Source organism: Pipistrellus hanaki (genome assembly GCF_964339955.1).
Source record: "Pipistrellus hanaki genome assembly, chromosome: 2".
Classification (NCBI taxonomy): domain Eukaryota; kingdom Metazoa; phylum Chordata; class Mammalia; order Chiroptera; family Vespertilionidae; genus Pipistrellus; species Pipistrellus hanaki.
The window spans coordinates 150,479,077-150,497,540 of record NC_140504.1 but is presented as its reverse complement, the minus strand read 5'-3'; the positions used below and the strand labels follow the sequence as shown (position 1 = coordinate 150,497,540).

General features: G+C 34.8%; 1 pseudogene across 1 annotated transcript; it reads left to right on the top strand.

Moving 5' to 3' along the window:
- Positions 1–5,146: 5,146 nt before the first annotated feature.
- Positions 5,147–18,194, top strand: LOC311615742 (archaemetzincin-2-like; annotated as a pseudogene). Its single transcript has 2 exons — positions 5,147–5,201; positions 17,419–18,194. The product of its transcript is annotated as an archaemetzincin-2-like (transcript).
- The last annotated feature ends 270 nt before the right edge of the window (positions 18,195–18,464 follow it).

Genomic DNA, 18,464 nt, shown 5'->3' with positions numbered 1-18,464 from the left:
TGAGAATCTTATCTTCTAGAGAAAGACGTTCAAAACTCAGACATTAATAAGATACTTCAGCACTTAAAACATATGTAATATTCTATCATCAGATATGACTGTAGAATGCCATATGATACCAAAACCATTTTTAACCTTTCAAATATAATTTCATGGCATTGAAGAAGACAAGTGCATTCAATCTCAGTTGCATTATACAATACACAATACAAACAATAGTATTTCTTATTCAAAATACTCTGCTTCCTAAAAAAACAAACAAACAAAAAAAAAAACACAAAAAGCCTTACATTTAATGTTTTCCTACTAAGAGCTTTCCCTTTCTAATCTTTGAAATTCTCAGAAATAGACTTCAATTGAGTTGAGCTGGATAAGAGTTTGGGAAGAAGCCACCATAATAACAACGGTAACTTAGGCAACACTATAACTCAGGAAAAAGAAATAAAAGTACAAATCTGTATGCTATGCCTATGAGAAGACAAATATTAGTTTTAGAAGTTGTGGATACAAAGCTAGGTGCCCGATGTGGTGCCGGCAGCTGGGGGCAGTAAGGCCTACTCTTGCACAGATTTTGTGCACAGGGCCTCTATGAATAAAGTAAAAAATAACAATTGTAATAAGATATTGTCATAGAAAACCTAATATGTGATATTTTAAGTGCTTAAACATGACATGAGTTTATCCCTGTAGATGAATAGTTTTGAGTACATGGATATCTATTGAAATTGCTAAATTTTTAGCTCCCTTGAAAATTATCCTCCAGTTTTACACCATGAATCAGGTAAAACCCCAGTTAAACAATTTTTTTTTGAGTGAATAACTCAATGTTTTTGAATTAATATACCAAGTACTATTTTCAAGATAAAATCTATACTAATAAAAGGGTAATATTCAAATTGTTCAGGACCCCCTCACAATAATTATCAAAAAGCAGGCTGAATGGGGTGACCAGGCCAGCAGTGGGGTTAGTGAGGGGTGACCAAATGACTGAACTGCAGGCTGCTTGAGGCAACCATGATGGCAGGGGTGGGGGGTTAGTGAAGGGCGACCAGGCCAGCAGGGGCAGCCTTGAGGAGTGACCAGGCTGGGGAGCAGTTGGAGTGAACAAGCTGGCAGGGGGGCAGTTAAGGGAGGCAAGGCCAGCAGGGGGGTAGTTGAGGGCTACCATACTGACAGGGGGCGGGGGCAGTTGGGGCAACCAGGCTGGGGGGAGGGGGAGGCAGTTAGAAATAATCAGAAAAGCAGGCAGGTGAGCAGTTAGGAGCCAGTGGTTCTGGATTGTGTTCTGAGAGGAATGTCCAACTACCAGTTTAGGCTCAATCCTGGGAATCAGGCCTAAACCAGCTGTTGGACATCCCCCGAGGGGTCTCAGGTTGGAGAGGGTTCAGGTTGGGCTGAGGAGACCTCCTCCCCTCCCCACATGCACACATTTTGAGCACCGGGCCTCTAGTTAGATTATAGTTGTAATCTTCTATTTGAGTAAATGTTTCTAAAATAAATTTAAACATAACCGATTCCCAAGGAATTTAGTACCTATTATCTATTTAAATAAGATTATTGTTGTTTGCATGTGTGAACGATTTCACTTTTAAAAATAAAATAAAACTAAACAGTCAGTATGTTGAGATTTGTATTACATACAGCAACAACAAAATACACATACACACACACAAAAGAAAAACAAACAAACAAACAAACAAAAAATCACCACAATGTAATCCTTTGTGAGACAAGCTGCTGTTGCCATGGGTGAGAACTGGACTGAGATATAAGTTACTCTTACATGTAATATTTCAAAATCCTTAATACAGTATCTATGTGGCCAGGGGTTCTGAAAATTCTCAAAGGATTTATCAGCAGCATCAGTATATTTTGTGGTTAGAGTAACCATACACTATTCAATAGCTGATCATAAGCTCCTTTGGGTTGATAACAGAGTAAAATAACCCCACAAAAAGAACATACATTCCAGGTGAAGAGATGACATACAAGGCAATACAATTTGAACTGAGGATTGAAAAGGAAACATAATATGTGATTCCAGAGTGGTCACCAACATATGAGGTATTCAAGGAATGATAAAGATCATTAGGTCAAAGTGTCAAGGGTTGGAGGATATCAGAGAGTAGGTGACATTTTTCTAAAGGAACGTTTGCAGCATTAGCTGAAGCTAGAATCAGACCTAAAAAGGCATATTTTACCTTTTGGGAATTAATATAGGAATAGTAGAAATTCCAGGGCCTATAGGTTGCAAATATCAGAGCTTTTGCATGCAACAAAAAAATAGCAACCCAAATAATAGGAATTAGAAACGAAGTGAGATTTACTTTCAAAGAAAGCCAAGCAGAAGTCTTATTGTTAAAACTTGGGCTTTGAGCAAAAATATGGAACATTATTAAAATTATATGACCAGTATGTTTATCTTTTGACATTCTCATTCAGAGGCCTTAGTTTTTATATTGAAGCATAGTTGACATACTATATTAAATTAGTTTTAGGTATAAAATACAGTGATTCAACTTTAAATAACTAATGAAATGGTCCATGTTAAGTCTAGTAACCATCTGGAAGAGATCTTTATGTGTCTTCATTTCTACTCGGCTATACCATGTCTCCTTTCCATCCCATTTCATTAGTGTGCCTTGGGTAAAAGCCTCAGAACTAACAAATTATGGCTAAGGAAATTCTTTTTACCTCTTCAAGTGAAATATTGTTGAGGGAGAAAATAGAGTTGGACACTAGTAATATTCCTGATGTTTATACTATATTATCGATATGAAAGAAAATAGATTTCTACATATGAATTAAAGGAATAAAGTTTTAAAATGTTTGCTAAACTGTCTGACCAGAAGATCTTGTTAGTGAGTTGAACCCATAACTATTCTAACTCAATATATTCTAATTAGAATCTGCTATAGTTTGAAAAACACATTTTCTTTATCAGTTATATTAGCAAATATAGCTTGTATTCCTCAGTATTACAATGTTGTTGGGAAAAAAAGTAGGAAATAGATATGCAAACATATAATCATTATCCAATACTATAAGTAAAATTATAGAAATGTAATTTCTTTGATTATAGTCACTATGTCTTATATTTTTCCTTATTCTAAAATTTGTACCATATTTAGGATATAAGACATCCTAAACAAATAATTGTTAATTTGTTGGATTGAGCAAAATTACATGAAAACCGAATAATGAGTACTATATAGTGAAAAGAAACTTTGTTTACTATTTTGGCTAAGAGATTTGCCATTTATAAACATGGATTAACACTAAATATTGGCATAAGCACAATGAAGTTCTTGGAAAATATGTTTGCTCTCCAAATAGTGTCTAGCTTTATAAAATACATTATAAGGTGTGCTAGAGAGTGTAAAGTCTGGGCAGTGCAAGAGCAGACACTGATTGACACTATAACACTTAGCCAAGCCCTATTTTCTGGACCCCAATTCCTCCAGCTATATAGTAAAGTCATTTGTTTTTAAGATCATTAAAAGTAATTTTCAAAGTAAAAGGCAGTTAGATCGAGACAAGTGATAATAAGAAAAATATGCCTCTATGTGTATTTATAATGTATTATGTGTTCATAACAGAAATATTATACTTAATACTTTGTGGCTTAAAATAATGAGTTATATCGAACACACCCATGCACTCCAAGTATATCATGTCTTCATTCTGATATGCTGAAGTCAAAAAGGAAAATTGATAGTGATTTTTTTTTTCCATTCCTAATATAACCAAAGTTAGCTTTCTCTCACCCAGAGAAAAAAAATATATGAGTACAAGCACCATTGTATTAACCCCATCTCTCACAGATTTTAAAGGATTTAATATGTATTTAAGGCAGTAAAGCATTTAAATTTTTAAAATGTTCCCAGGGTATAATAACTAAATGATCTCATTCTCTCACAAATTAAGACCCACCATCCAGATTTTTTCTTATTATTCTTGCCTATGAAGTTAATCCTCGCTGAGCTCTCCTAAAGGCTCCTGTAAGCCTCCCAGGTGAGGGAGAAGCAGCCCTAATGAGCAGGAATCAGTGGCATTTGATCCCCACCGCAGTAAAATGCCCACACAGAGATCTTGTGTTCTTCCGAAGGCTTTTAACTCCTAGAATAAAGAACTAAAATCTCCAGCATCAGCAAGCTTTACACTATTCCTTCTTCTATCCTGCAAGCTTACCCTCCATTATTTTGCAAAAAAAAATAAAAATAAAACTACAAGTGTTTTATGGCTTTCATTTGGAGGGAATGAGGAAATTGTAGTAGAAAAGGGACCTATATTCCTTCTATTAGAGTTCCTGTTTCTTCCATTTGATCAGGGAAACGTTCCCTTCCAGGGCATATTAAGCCAAATTGGCAAATAGAAAAAAATGAGTTTACACCATGTGCCGGTGAAGTTACCACATAAGCGCGGATTTATATATGAAATATTTTAGATGAATTAAGTGTTCCTTTGGGAAATATCTGGAAAGGACACAGCACACATAAGGCAAATAGAAACGGCGACCATAAATTAAGTACATTCTCATTACATCTTCACGCCCCCTGACTAGAAACAATAACCTCTCCCCCAATAAGTACACAGACTCAGAAAAAAAGATTAGTGTACCCAAAGGGCAAAGCAAGCAGATATATCTTGTTCTATGTTCAAATGGTTGTAAAGCTGTACCGCTAGCAGATGATGGGTGGCAGGGAATTAGAGAGGTCTAGGTGAATTATAGAGGTGGAGATCTTCAATCAAGGAGGCCCAGCTGTCTGCCTCAAGGGGCCTGACCCTGGCAACAGAAAACAGCAGCCAACCGAATGATGGCTGTTGCAGAGGGAAAAGGGAAATAGGTGAGCGGCTATGGTAGGAAGTATACTTCACCATCACGTCTTTTAAACTTAAGTCAAAATCTGAGCCTCATGGAATTATTAAGCCAAGTCTGTAATTGTATATACCACACACACACACACACACACACACACACTCACAATACACAACATTCACAATGTAGTAATTAGCATCAAAATTGGATCTTTAATTTTTCCCCATCTTGAAAACAATCTGAGAGCTAAAAAACAAAAGCTCAAGTAATTCTATGAAACTCACTTGAAGATTTCTCTCTGACACACACTCAGTTTTGATGTTTACTATGACTGCTCTCATTAAATTGCACGCAACAGAAAACCTGAAGGAGACTGTGGAAAGTAAGTAAACAATGAGTCGCTTTTGCAAGGAAAAGGAGATTTATGGAGAAATCACTTGTATCTCACAATCACTGACATCACTCCTTAGTTCCTGAAGTCACTAGGGCCTGCTAGACCTTTCTCTGTTCATCATAAAGCTCCTGTTTTTCTTCTCTCAGCAATAGAGAAGTACTCACATGATAAAAGAGAGAAAAAGATTTATAAATTCAACATTGAATCATTAAAACGTATATATTAGACACCTAACAATATGTCACAACACTCATCCTTTTTAAAGAAAATCTCTGTGTAAAAACAGATTTTAGGCCCTGGCCAGACAGCTCAGTAGGTTAGAGCATTGTCCCCAAACACCACGGTTGTGAGTTCAATCCCTGGTCAGGGCACATATAAGAATCAACCAATGAAAACTAATTAAGTAAAACAACAAAGCAGAGTTTTTCTATAAGAAAACTAAATTATTAGTGTCTAACTTTGTTAATTATGCTTCTAGTATGAATTTGCATATTTGTTTAGAAAAGGGAGTTTATTATAAAGAATCATATTTATTGTTAAGAAAAGTGGATATAATTAAAAGAACAGGGGCTATAACCATGGTAAGGTCTTAGAATCCAGATTCTCTGAGGTAGTTCTAGATTTAAAGGGATATAAGGACTTAGCAGCAGCATCTGGTTAGAAAAACTGCCTCAAATAAATGGGAATCATCAATATGGATTTATATCTATCAAAACTGGAGTGCCTTCCAAAAGCACCGACTGCAGCTTAGCTTTGACCACTCACTAATACATATTTCCAGAGACAGAAACTGAATAAATAAGAACATAAGATGTGATGAGAACAACTCAATAAGAAAATAATGAACTATACTATTTAGCAAGCTGCAGCAGAAGCATTGGAAAAGAAAAAGAAAAATTTAAAACAAATAAGTGTATTTTGGCTGATAAAGGATATTATCCATTTGAAAATAGAATAAAGTAATATCAACATTTTCAGTTTGCTAATATAAACATGACAGTTGGAAAACAATAATCCAATAGATAATTATATAGCAGATAAAGTCATCCTATAAAAGTAACTAGGAAGATCAGATTGAGGATTTCCTTCAGAAGATAACAGGGAAGAAATAAGACAGAAAATACTTCTTTGAAAAATAACAGATATGTTAGATAAAAGTCAAGGTCCAAAATTCAAGATAATAGGAATTTCAGAGAGCAAAATGCAAATAAAAATGAAGAAATATTAGAAGAAAAATGAATATTAATTGACCAGATATAGACAGGTCAAGTACCTTGGATTTAAAACACATAGAGTGCTAAAAATTAGAGATTAAAAATTAGTGCTAAAAATTATCACACATTATAGTGATAATCTATAATAATAAAACATGATATGCTAGTTAGACCAGACAGCCAAACTAACTTCCAGATGAATCCAGGGCTGAGATGGCCAAGTCACTTGCATGAATTTTGTGCATCAGGCCTCTAGTTAAAATTACAAAAGACAATGAAATCCAAAGTATTAGTGAAGTATTATCATGAAGCTTCTCAATAGAATCACTGGAAATATAACAAAAATTGAATAGTAATTTTAATGTTTTGATTTAAAAGAATGTTAAAAACTGCCAAAACCGGTTTGGCTCAGCGGTAGAGCATCAGTCTGCTGACTGAAAGGTCTCAGGTTTGATTCCGGTCAAGGGCATGTACATTGGTTGCGGGCACATCCCCGGTGGGGGGTGTGCAAGAGGCAGCTGGTTGATGTTTCTCTCTCATCAGCGTTTCTAGCTCTCTATCTCTCTCCTTTCCTCTCTGTACAAAATCAATAAAATATATTAAAAAAATAAATACAATAAAAGAATGTTGAAATTATTTAACGTAATTAAATTTAATGCAATATTACTATGGAACATCATACATGAAAAGTATGAGAGATGTCATCAAGGCCCATAATAAAAATGTTTCAAGAGAAAATATTTAGAAAATTAGAGAAATAAATCCAAAAAATGATACGAAAGATTAAAGAATAAGAATGGTGAAACAGCTTGTTAAAGTCTAAGATGAGGAAAAGGAAAATAAAGTATTTCCATCACAAACTAGAACTAAAATGGTAGACAATGTCTACATACTGCAGTGAGGAAGGAATATATATTTTTAAGAGGAATCAGGAAGTGGTGGCATTTGAATAAATATATATATTAGTATGGATCTTAGGCTAAAGAATACCAAGATAAGAAAACCAAACATAACTATTAAATATGCAGAAGAAATCTCAGTCTAAATCAAAAGAGAATAAGGAAGCAAGAAGAGATAACAGTAAAAGAAAAACCATATAATATAATTTAAGTCCTAGCATAATGGTGACTACAGAATTGCAAGACAAAAGGCATTGTGATTAGGCATTCATTTGTAATCAAGGTAATTTACATTAAAACAAAGAAATTTTCTTTATACTTATTTGGTAAAAATTATAAAGTGCTGCCTGACTGGTGTGGCTCAGTTGTTGAGCATCTACCTATGAAATAAGAGGTTACAGTTTAATTCCAGGTCAGGGCATATGCCCATTTTGCATGCAAAACATGCATTAATCTAAAAAGCACTTGTTATGATAAATAACTCAGAGATTAATAAAACTAAAAAACAAAAAATAACACATATACATATTTTTTTTCATTCATAGAAAATTTTAGAAAGGGAAAAGAATTGTGACAGAAATCAGATTTATGGTTTTCAGAGATCAAGAATAGGGAGGGAATAGTTAAATACAAAGTGGCATAAAGAATTGCTACATAACATTTTATATTTCAATTGTTAAGGTAATTATATAAACATATACATTTGTCAAAATCCATTGACTTGTAAACTAAAATCAGAGAATTATAATACATGTCAATTATACCAGAATACAGCTAATTTTATAAAAATCAATTTGGCCCCAAAGCTGGTTTGGCTCAGTGGTAGAGCGTTGGTCTGCGGACTGAAAGGTCCCAGGTTCGATTCTGGGCAAGGGCATGTACATTGGTTGCGGGCACATCCCCGGTAGAGGGTATGCAAGAGGCAGCTGGTCAATGTTTCTCTCTTATCGATGATTCAAGCTCTCTATCTCTTTCCCTTCCTCTCTGTAAAAAATCAATAAAATATATTTAAAAAAATCAATTTGGCTAATTCTGAAATCTATACTATTTGCATGCTAATAATCCTAACATAGTCATATTCTTAGTCATGTCCTAAAGTATGCAAAAATATCTCCTATTTAATTTTAGCATCTGGAAGTGTGTCTATTGACACACCACCTACTTTTAATTAGAAAATAATGACTATGTGTATTGTGCAAACACACGTTTCCTGAATCTTGTCTATCTGGCATATCTTTTAAATAATGCAGCTAATATTATGGTTTAAAACTTTTAAAAAAATTAGTTGGCCTCCAGTAATCTCTGAAGTGAAATGAGTCTTGGGACACAATGGTAAAATCTTTCCAATCTGGTTTTATCCATGTCATATATCTGTCTAATAATGAATCTAACTTTATGGAATCCTATATAATAAAAACCCAGCCACTCAATAGTGGAACAAACAGAATGACTGGTTGACTAGTTGCTATGATGCACACTGACCACCACGGGGACTATGATAGATGCTGGAGCTTCAGCGATCGAGATAGACACTGTGACCGCTGGTTCAAGATAGTAGACTAAGCATATGCTTAACCATTTATGGAAGGACTGCTAGATATCACCTAATTTCCCATCATTCCTTTAATTTTTAGGAGGAACATCATTGTGCAGAATCAGGGCTGCATTTATCAGTTTTCCTTATAGTTAGCCGTGAACATTAGGCAATGTTTTGCTAATGAGGTATATAAGCCACATTTTTAGAGTGTTCTCCTTTATAATGACTGGAATAATGAAAGTAGGCCAATGTCAGCATTTTTAGCACAGCTGTGAGAGATTTTTAGATGCCCAACCTAAATACTGCTGCATTGTTTTCTCATCTGGACAGCATAACTCCATAGTTTCCTCAGCAAATGCTTCTGGTTGTATCTCCAATATTCAATATTACTGCTGAGGTACTCTAACATTTGTAGGCAAGTGATTCAGTTCAGGAAATGCTACCCCAAAATATTTTACCTTGGCATATTGAATACTTTCAGCTGAACGAGTGTGAGAATACAGTAAGAGCAGGAAGGCCTCTTTGTTGGCTTCTATACTTTTAACCTGAGCAGGTCATAAAATCTTTATGAGAAAATTCATCTCTCTCTACCTAGAATGAAAGAACATCACTATCTCCAAAACAGGGTGCACTGAAAATCAATAGTCACATAGAGATGGTGAGTTTAGGAGTAGAGAAACCCAGTTGAGAGGAAGAGTTAAAAGAGGCCCTAGCCAGTTTGGTTCAGTGGATAGATCATAGGCCTGTGGACTGAAGGAACCTGGGTTGATTCTGGTCAAGGGTATATACTTCGGTTGCAGACTCAATCGTGGGAGGCACCTAATGTATGTCTCTCTCACATCAATGTGTTTGTCTTTTTGTCTCTCACTCTCCCTTCTATTCTTTCTATTAATCACTGAAGAAATATCCTCAGGTGAGGATTAACAACAACAACAAAAACAAATCAAAAGGCAACAGAAAGGACAATAGATATTGGCAGTGATAATAAATAAAGAATGGTAGAGGCAGATGACAGGTACACAGATTTTATAGAAAGGTAAAGTTCAATGGAATGAAATTCTTAATGGAAGCAAAAAGTAATAATTAGTCTGCCTACCATGACTTTAATTTATCCATCCATTTATTGATTTTTTATTTCTTTTAATTCATTCTTTTTTAAAAATATTTTGATCATTAAAAAACATTTGCTTATCATTTGCTATCCACCAGATTGTGAGAAAACTCTGAAAGTTAAAGAAATACTCTGTTATTAAGTTTCTCAAACTTAGGTGAGTAGAAAGAGGTGTAGAAAGAGAAGGACACATTAGCATAAGAGCTCCAACAATGGCCTCTACAAAGTGTGTTGTGGAAGCAGAAAAAAGGGGATTTTGTGAGTATCGAAAGGACTCAGTCAGTCATAAGAAGTACATGGAGAATGTGAAGTTGAATTTAAATTGAATACTTACTTCTGAGTAGGATTTCACCATGGGATTTAGAGAAAGACATAAAGACATAAGAAGGGCACATGGAGAATTCATTTAGAAAAGACCTTCAGTAAACTTAGGAAATACAAATGACCACGAGACAGTCTTCTTAACATAAAAAATCATTTTATTTTCTTGAATAAGGAGACCTTGATTTCAGTAGAATATTATTACTCGCAATTACTGCAGGGTAATAAGGATGTACCTCTTTCTAGGTGTATTGAATTTAGCACCTATATCCATGCCCATGTGTAGTCAGCTGTTCTACAGGTTACTTACCTAACAAGTTATTTTATTTAACTTTCTGTATACTTAAGTGTCTAATTATGTTTGACTAAGATGGATATTAATTAACCATTTTGTTCTAATCATCCATGTGCTTGATATTCTTTCTCATTAAGGTCTAATCCAAATGTTAAACTTTTCCTTAAAGCATTATTCTAATAAGATTGCTGTATACTGAAATAATATGGTTATTTTCAGTTGTATATGATAATCATATTTTAAACAGTCTGTGAAACATTTTTATTCATATATAGGATAAAATGTACTGGGCACTTTGTTACTTGACAGAATTAGTTGTTCTAAGTCTAATGTGCCAGTTAAAATATAAGTGCATATTTCCCACTGTCTTTTTTCCCCCTCTAAGTCTATGATTAGCAATTTTAATTTGAATTGTTACATTCATAGACCTTCAACTGGTAGAACACAAGCTGCACAGTAAATGACAGACGTTAGTACATCTTTGAAGATACATTTTAAGGACATTTAACAACTGAATAAAATATTTTTATAAATAAGGAAACCATATTTCTTATAGTTATTTTTTCTGTGTTAAAAAAAAACTAGTACTTTACATCCCATGACTATTGTGATTACCAATTTGTACATCTTAATTCCTTTACCTATTTCACCCAGCTTCCCAAACACCCCCTCTCCTTAAAATATAAATATGCACTTATATTTTAACTGGCACATCAGTCTCTCAAAGTAACACAAAGTAAAACTAAATGCAAACTGTAATTGAAAAGTAAAAATTTAAAAAAGGAGAGAGAATGAACTGCATTTGTCATACACATACATTTTTATGTTGTTGATCCTCATTATTTACAGATTCCATATTTGCAAGTTTTGCCTACACATTAAGATTCATTTGTAACCCCCAAATCGGTACTTGAGGTTGCTTTGCCAGGCATTTTGAATAGCAAAAAAAATGTGTGTTGATCAACATTCATGTTCCCAGCTGAGGCTAAACAAAAGCAATGCTTTGCTCTTGTTTAAACTCTCAAGTTGCCAACAACTATCTTTTACAGGGTACAGGGTAGATTTAATGTAAAGGATTTTTTATTTGTTTGTTTGTTTGTTTGTTTTACAATTCTGTGCTCTTTATTGGTGATTTTACTGTTGAAAATGACCCCCAAGATGAAGTGCTGTCTAGTGTTTTTAAGCATAGAATGGTTTATGACACTATATTATTACGGTTTATTCTGCCATGAGTTACAGTGTCATTGACCATAACTTGAATGTTAAAAAATCAACAATATATTAAATAAGGTATCTTAAAATATAAACATACAAAATATAAGTTTATATATTGATCGGTTGATAAAAATGTTGCAACCAGACACCCACAGGATCCTAATCCTATATTTTTCCCTGGGGGCAACAATTCAGTATTTGCCAATTTACTGTTCATGATTACATTCTAGAACTACTATAAATAATGAAAATCAACTGTTTTTATAAGACAAGAGATATTTTTAGAACTAAAGCAATATTTTACCATTCTAACTTTTAAAAAAGTAAAATAAATATAATCTGGGGGGAGAAATTGGTTAAAAAATTATAATAAATTTAATTTATCTTGATTATATCACAATAATGCCATATTAATGTCAGGGAACAACATATAAAGTTGAAGAATTTGAAACTTTGGAATAAGTTCATTGTTACTTTAGAGCTGATATTACTAATTTTTTGTGCACAAGCATCATGTAACTATGATTCCTAGGCATTTATAAATTTCCTAGGTGTTTAGAAAATGCAGCAGGTACTATGCATATATTACTGTTTTAAAAATTTTATAAGTGAAAAATGTAATTGCGCAATGTCAGCACTAAAAATAATTTCAATTTCTAAGGATGTTGCCATTTTTCTCTATTTATATTTACTCACAGTGACAAAATAAAGGAGTTGAGTGATTACTTGATTTAATATTATATTTGAAATATATACCAATAATCTCAAAAATCAATAAGATGTCTATGCTTATTGTATAATAATCTTTTAATAAATACGGTCAACCTCCATACCATTTAAATAATCATTCTCAATTCCTCTCACTCCTTATACCCTAATAAATACTAATCTTTCTCTATAAAGATTTGCCTATTCTGGATATTCATATACAAGGAACCATTCAATGTGTGAACTTTTGTCTAGCCTCTTTCACTTAATAATGCCTTTCAAAGTTTATTCAGGTGGTACATGTATTTCTTTTTATGGGTGACCAATATTTTATTGTATACATATTCTGCATTTTGTATATCCATTCACTCATTGGTAGACATTTTTCCACCTTTTGTCTGTTGTAGACAACTAGAGACCCAGTGCACACATTTGTGCATGGGTGGGGTCCAGCTGCCCACCACGATGAGGGCTGATCAGGGCTGGGCCGGCACAGGGTGAAGAGCTGCGGGCAGTTGGCTGGCTGTCCCCACACCCAATCGGGGTGGGGGCTGATCGGGGGCCTTGCTGGCTGCAGAGAGGATCTGCAGGAGGTTGACAGGGCTGACTGGGTCCCTGATCAGGCCAGTTTGCCACTGCAATGTGCATCATTGGACTGGTCTTTCTGGTCACTTGGCTTTTATGTAGATTCTGCTATAAACATTCACATATTAGTTTCTATGTAGACATATGCTTTTATTTCTTTTAAATATATACCTACAAATGGAATTACTAGGTAACATTCTAATTCTATTTCTAGTTGAAGAAACACAAACTGCTCTTCACAGAGCTGGCACTCTTTTTGTCCCCAAAAATCCATATATTAAATTTCCTATTTATCTATAGCCTTCTTAACACATTATTTTTCATTTAAAAGTTATTATAAATATCTAGTAGGTATGAGATAGTATCTCATTTTGGTTGTGGCTTGTGCTGTTGACATCATGGCATATGCTTATTGGATAGTTGAATTTCTTTTTTGGAGATATGAAAATATTTCCACAAGCTCCCTGCCCATTTATTGGAGTATTCTTTCATTTCCTTTGGTAATATTTATAGTGTCTTGTTTACAAATCTATTTTTTGGAACTTGAATCTATTCAAGTTCTTTGCTCATTTTTTAAAATCAGGTTGTTCTTGTTGTTGTTAAGTCATAGACATAGTTAAAATATTCTTGATATTACCATCTTAACAAATATATGATTTACATTTATTTATATTTTCTCTCATCCTAAAGGTTGCTTTGTCAATATATTGATAGTCCTTTGATGTACAATTTTTTTTTAATTTTGAGGACGTCCAACTTTTCTATTTTTATTTTGTTTCTGATGCTGTTAGAGTTATATTCAAGAAATCATTGCCATATCCAATTTTAATGACATTTACCCCCTGTGTTTCTTTCTAACACTTTAATAACTATTTTCTTTTAGCTCTTTGATCCATTTTTTAGTTAATTTTGTATATGGTGAAAAGTAAGAATCCAACATTATATATGTACACCTCTATAGTTTTATATTTATATCTATCTATATAGATATAGACTTTTCCTTCAGTGACTTTTATGGCTTTTATCAATAGTATAAATTTCTTCCCTCCTTTTTAAAGTTTATTTATAATTTATGTTTGATGCCATCCTATATAATAAAAAGCTAATATGCTAATTAGACCAAACAGAAGAATGAAAGTCTGGATGACCTTCTGGATGAAGTCAGGACTGCGAGAGCCTTCTGAGGCAGCGAGGGGCTGTGAGGGCCAGCTAAGGCAGCTGGGGCTACGAGGGCCAAACCCATTGCACAAATTCATCAGGCCTCTAGTTATAAATAAAATTGTTTTCTCACTTTCCTTTTCAAATGGTTCATTGTTAGTGTACATGACTGCAACTGATTTTTAAATGATGAATTTTATATATATTCATCCATTAGTTTTAAGTTTTCTTTTTCTCTTTCTCTTTCTTTTTTTTTTTTTCTTTCATAGAAACTGTAGGGTTGTTTTTTTTTAGAACTTAATGTCTTCTCTAAATGGATATAAATTTTCTTCTTTCTTTTCAACAAGCATGGTTTTATTTCTTTTTCTTGCTTAACTGATGTGTCTAGAACTTCTAGTACTGTGTTAAGTAGAAATTTTAAATGTTAAAGGAAGAATCTTTGTCTTTCCAGGCTGGTGTTGCTCAGTAATTGAGCAACGACCCATGAAGAGGTCACGGCTTGATTCCTAGTAAGAGATGTGCAGGAAGCAGCTGGTTGATGTTTGTCTCTCATTGATGTTTCTCTCTCTCTCTCTCTCTCTCTCTCTCTCTCTCTCTCTCTCTCTCCCCCCCCCCTTTCCTCTTTCTAAAAAAATCAATTACACATTTTTTAAAATGATTTTTTGTTTTTTTTTTAATTGTGCAGGAAAGTTAACCATGGGGTATGATGTTGCCTGTAAATTTTTCACGTATGACCATTTATATATTAAGGTAACTTCTATTCCTAATTTGCTGAGTGATTTTATCTTCAAAGGGTGCTGAATTTTGTCAAATGCATTTAACACATAACTTTAAATGATAGTGTGTTATCCTTCCTTCATTTTGTGAATGTGGTACATTACACTGATTTATTTTCATATATCACCCTTGCATTACAAATGTATATTCTAGTTGGAATTGATGTATAATTATTTTCTTCTTTTTAAAAAAAACCTTTATTGTCAAAGTGTTACATATGTTCCCCTTTTCCTCCCATTGACCCCTTCTAGCCCAACCTCACTTCCCACCCCAGGCCTTTACCACCATATTGTCTATGTCCTATATACATATAAGTTTTTTGTTGATCTCTTCTCATCCACTCACCCTTCCCCACCTTCCCTCTGAGATTTGACATTCTGTTCCATGTTTCTATGTCTCTGGATCTATTTTGTTCATTAGTTTATTTTGTTCATGTGATACTTATCTTCTCTGACTGGCTTATTTCATTTTGCATAATAATCTCCAGGTCTCTGCATGATGTCTCAAAGGGTAAGTGATCCTTCTTTTTTTTTTACTGCTGTTTAGTATTCCAAGGTATTACTACACCTTTTTTTTTCTGCTCTTCTACTGATGGGCACTTGGGCTGTTTCCAGATCTTAGCTATTATAAACTGTGCTGCTATGAAATTAGGGTACATACATTCTTTTCTTTTCTTTTTTTTTTTTAAATATATTTTATTGACTTTTTACTGAGAGGAAGGGAGAGGGATAGATAGTTAGAAACATCGATGAGAGAGATTCATCAATCAGCTGCCTCTTGCACACCCCCTACTGGAGATGTGCCCACAACCAAGGTACATGCCCTTTTCTGGAATCAAACCCAGGAACTTTTGGTCCACAGGCCAACGCTCTATCCATTGAGCCAAACCGGTTTCGGCAAGGGTACATACATTCTTTCTGATTGATGTTTTAGGTTTCTTAAGATAAGATTGATGTTTTAGGTTTCTTAAGATACATTCCTAGAAGAGGGATCACTGAGTCAAATGGAAGTTCCATATTTAATTTATGTATAATTTTTAAATATGAATTATCTTTCATTTCTTTGACTTTTAAACTTTTGATTAAAAGTAGTCTTACTGTGAGTTTCTTATGTTGATTCTATTTGGTGTTTATTGATCTTATATTTTACTAGAGGCCCAGTTCACAGGATTTATGCACTGGTTGGGGGCCTGGCCTGCAGGTATCAGCCCGCTTGGGAATGCCACTCATCCTGGTCAGCTAGGCAGCTGTGGACCCACCCTCTAAGCATCTGCTCTCACTGTGGAAGCGCTGCTCATCCTGGTCAGCCGAGGGGTGCTCCCACTGTGGGAGCACACTGATCACCAGGTTGCAGGTCTTGCAATGAGGAGCTGCCCCCTGGTGATCAGTCCATGTCATAGTAACTGGTTGACCAGTTGTTCTGGTCGTTCCACCGTTTGGAAGCTGGGCTTTAGATAGATAGATAGATAGATAGATAGATAGATAGATAGATAAATAGATAGATAGATATAGATGATAGATAGATAGATAGATAGATAGATAGATAGATAGATAGATATATCAACATTTCTTCTTATATTTAGAAAATTTATAGTCATTTCTTCAAAAAAGCTACTTGATCTTTTATTCCTCTTTTTTGGGATGACATTGGATAATAAAATGACATATATTCAAGTGTACATTTCTATGACACATGATCTATATATTGCATTATGTATCCATCACTCAAAGTCAAATCTTCTTCCCTCACCATATATTCCTCACCTTTACCTTTTAGTAACCCCTGTTCCTCTTCCTTACGGTAACCACCATCCTGTTGTGTTTATGAGCTGTTATTTGTTTTTTCTTATTTATTCATTTGTTAATTTCAGTTTTATTTACAATATGCAAGCAAAATTATGTGGTTCTTAACTTTTTCTGTCTGATTTATCTCATTTAGCATGGTATTCAAGTGCAGTACTTCAACTTTTCAACTCCAGCATTTCAATTTGGTTATTTAAAAAGATCATATCTATTTCTTTGTTAATATTCATATATATATATATATTTTTTTTCAATTTCCTTCAGTTGTGTGTCTGTATCATCCTTTAGCTAACTAAATATATTAGGTATGGTTGAGGGCATGCAGGTAGTGCAGTGGAAGTGTCAGAGCCTGGTGGGGGCTGCTCAGGCTGTGCCTCCCGGGTGAAGGCATCCCGCACACAACCTTCTCCACCAGCCCTGACATGCCTGCCCTTGTTAGATAAAAACTTCACAGGAGTCTTTCTTCCTAAAGATGTAAACAGCATGACACTCAGAACAGACACTAAAACCTGTTCTCATCTCAAAAAAACAAACAAAAACACAGTATGAAAAGTTGCTGTGGAATGGCGTTTGATATATGTAGCCTTCCTACCAGCCACTGATCTCATTGGATCCATTACCTTGCATTCTCAATCAGATTGGATCACCCTTCCTGAGTCTCCCAAAGATTTTGAAGAATTTTTTAATGATCCTTCAGAAAGCCACCCTCTCCAGAGAAATGCAGTATTTTTATACAGTGCACTGGATCTCTAGAAACACCAGAATTACCAATAAAGAATATATTAAATAGCTCAAGGGCTACTGTGAAGCATTTTTCTATGGTGTGACAGTAAATCTCTTAGAACTGGTTCCTGTCTCTGCAAGGAGGTGTCCCTTTAGCATGATCACTCACACCTGCAAATACATGCAGGGCACATCCTGAAGTTCTTAGAAAAGAAGGAACCCAAAGATGCCTTCTGTGCTGTGGGAATAACAATGATTGAACTTTGCCTAAGAGACTCCTGGAATTTTGTCTTTGGATAAGCTCTGATAGATGATGTTGGCTTTTCAGCTTTACCAGGCATGGCAGTGATTTTTACAGTTCAAGCTATAAAGGCAAAGTGAAGGTGTTACAGAAAAAAAAATCTTCAAATGACTATTCCGTTTTCGATAAATATTATACTCATGCAGTGATGATAAATATTATACTCATGCAGTGACTGGTGTTTTGCTGCTTCAGTCCTGTAAGGCTTTAACCCATGAGAAGGAACACGTGTTTGGATTTTGACACTGCCAGTGACTTGCTTGCCTAATGCAAGCTACAACTATTTGGAAGAAACTGACCAGCACCACCTAACTCTGACCTATCTATTTACATAAGTTGCAGAGTGCTACTGGCTTCAACATTATAGAAAGACTAGAGGACTAGTGCATGAAATTCATGCTGGGGGGGGGGGGCAGGGTGTCTCCCTTGGGGAGTGTCCACCCAAGCCAGCACACAGACATCCCTCTTACAGTCCAGGACTTCTCGCTCCTTACCACCAGCCTGCCAAAAAGGCAGGAGAGGCTCCTGCCACCTCAGCTGTGCTCACCAGCCGTGAGCCCAGCTTCTGGATGAGCTGGGGATAAGCACTGCTCAACCAGAAGCTG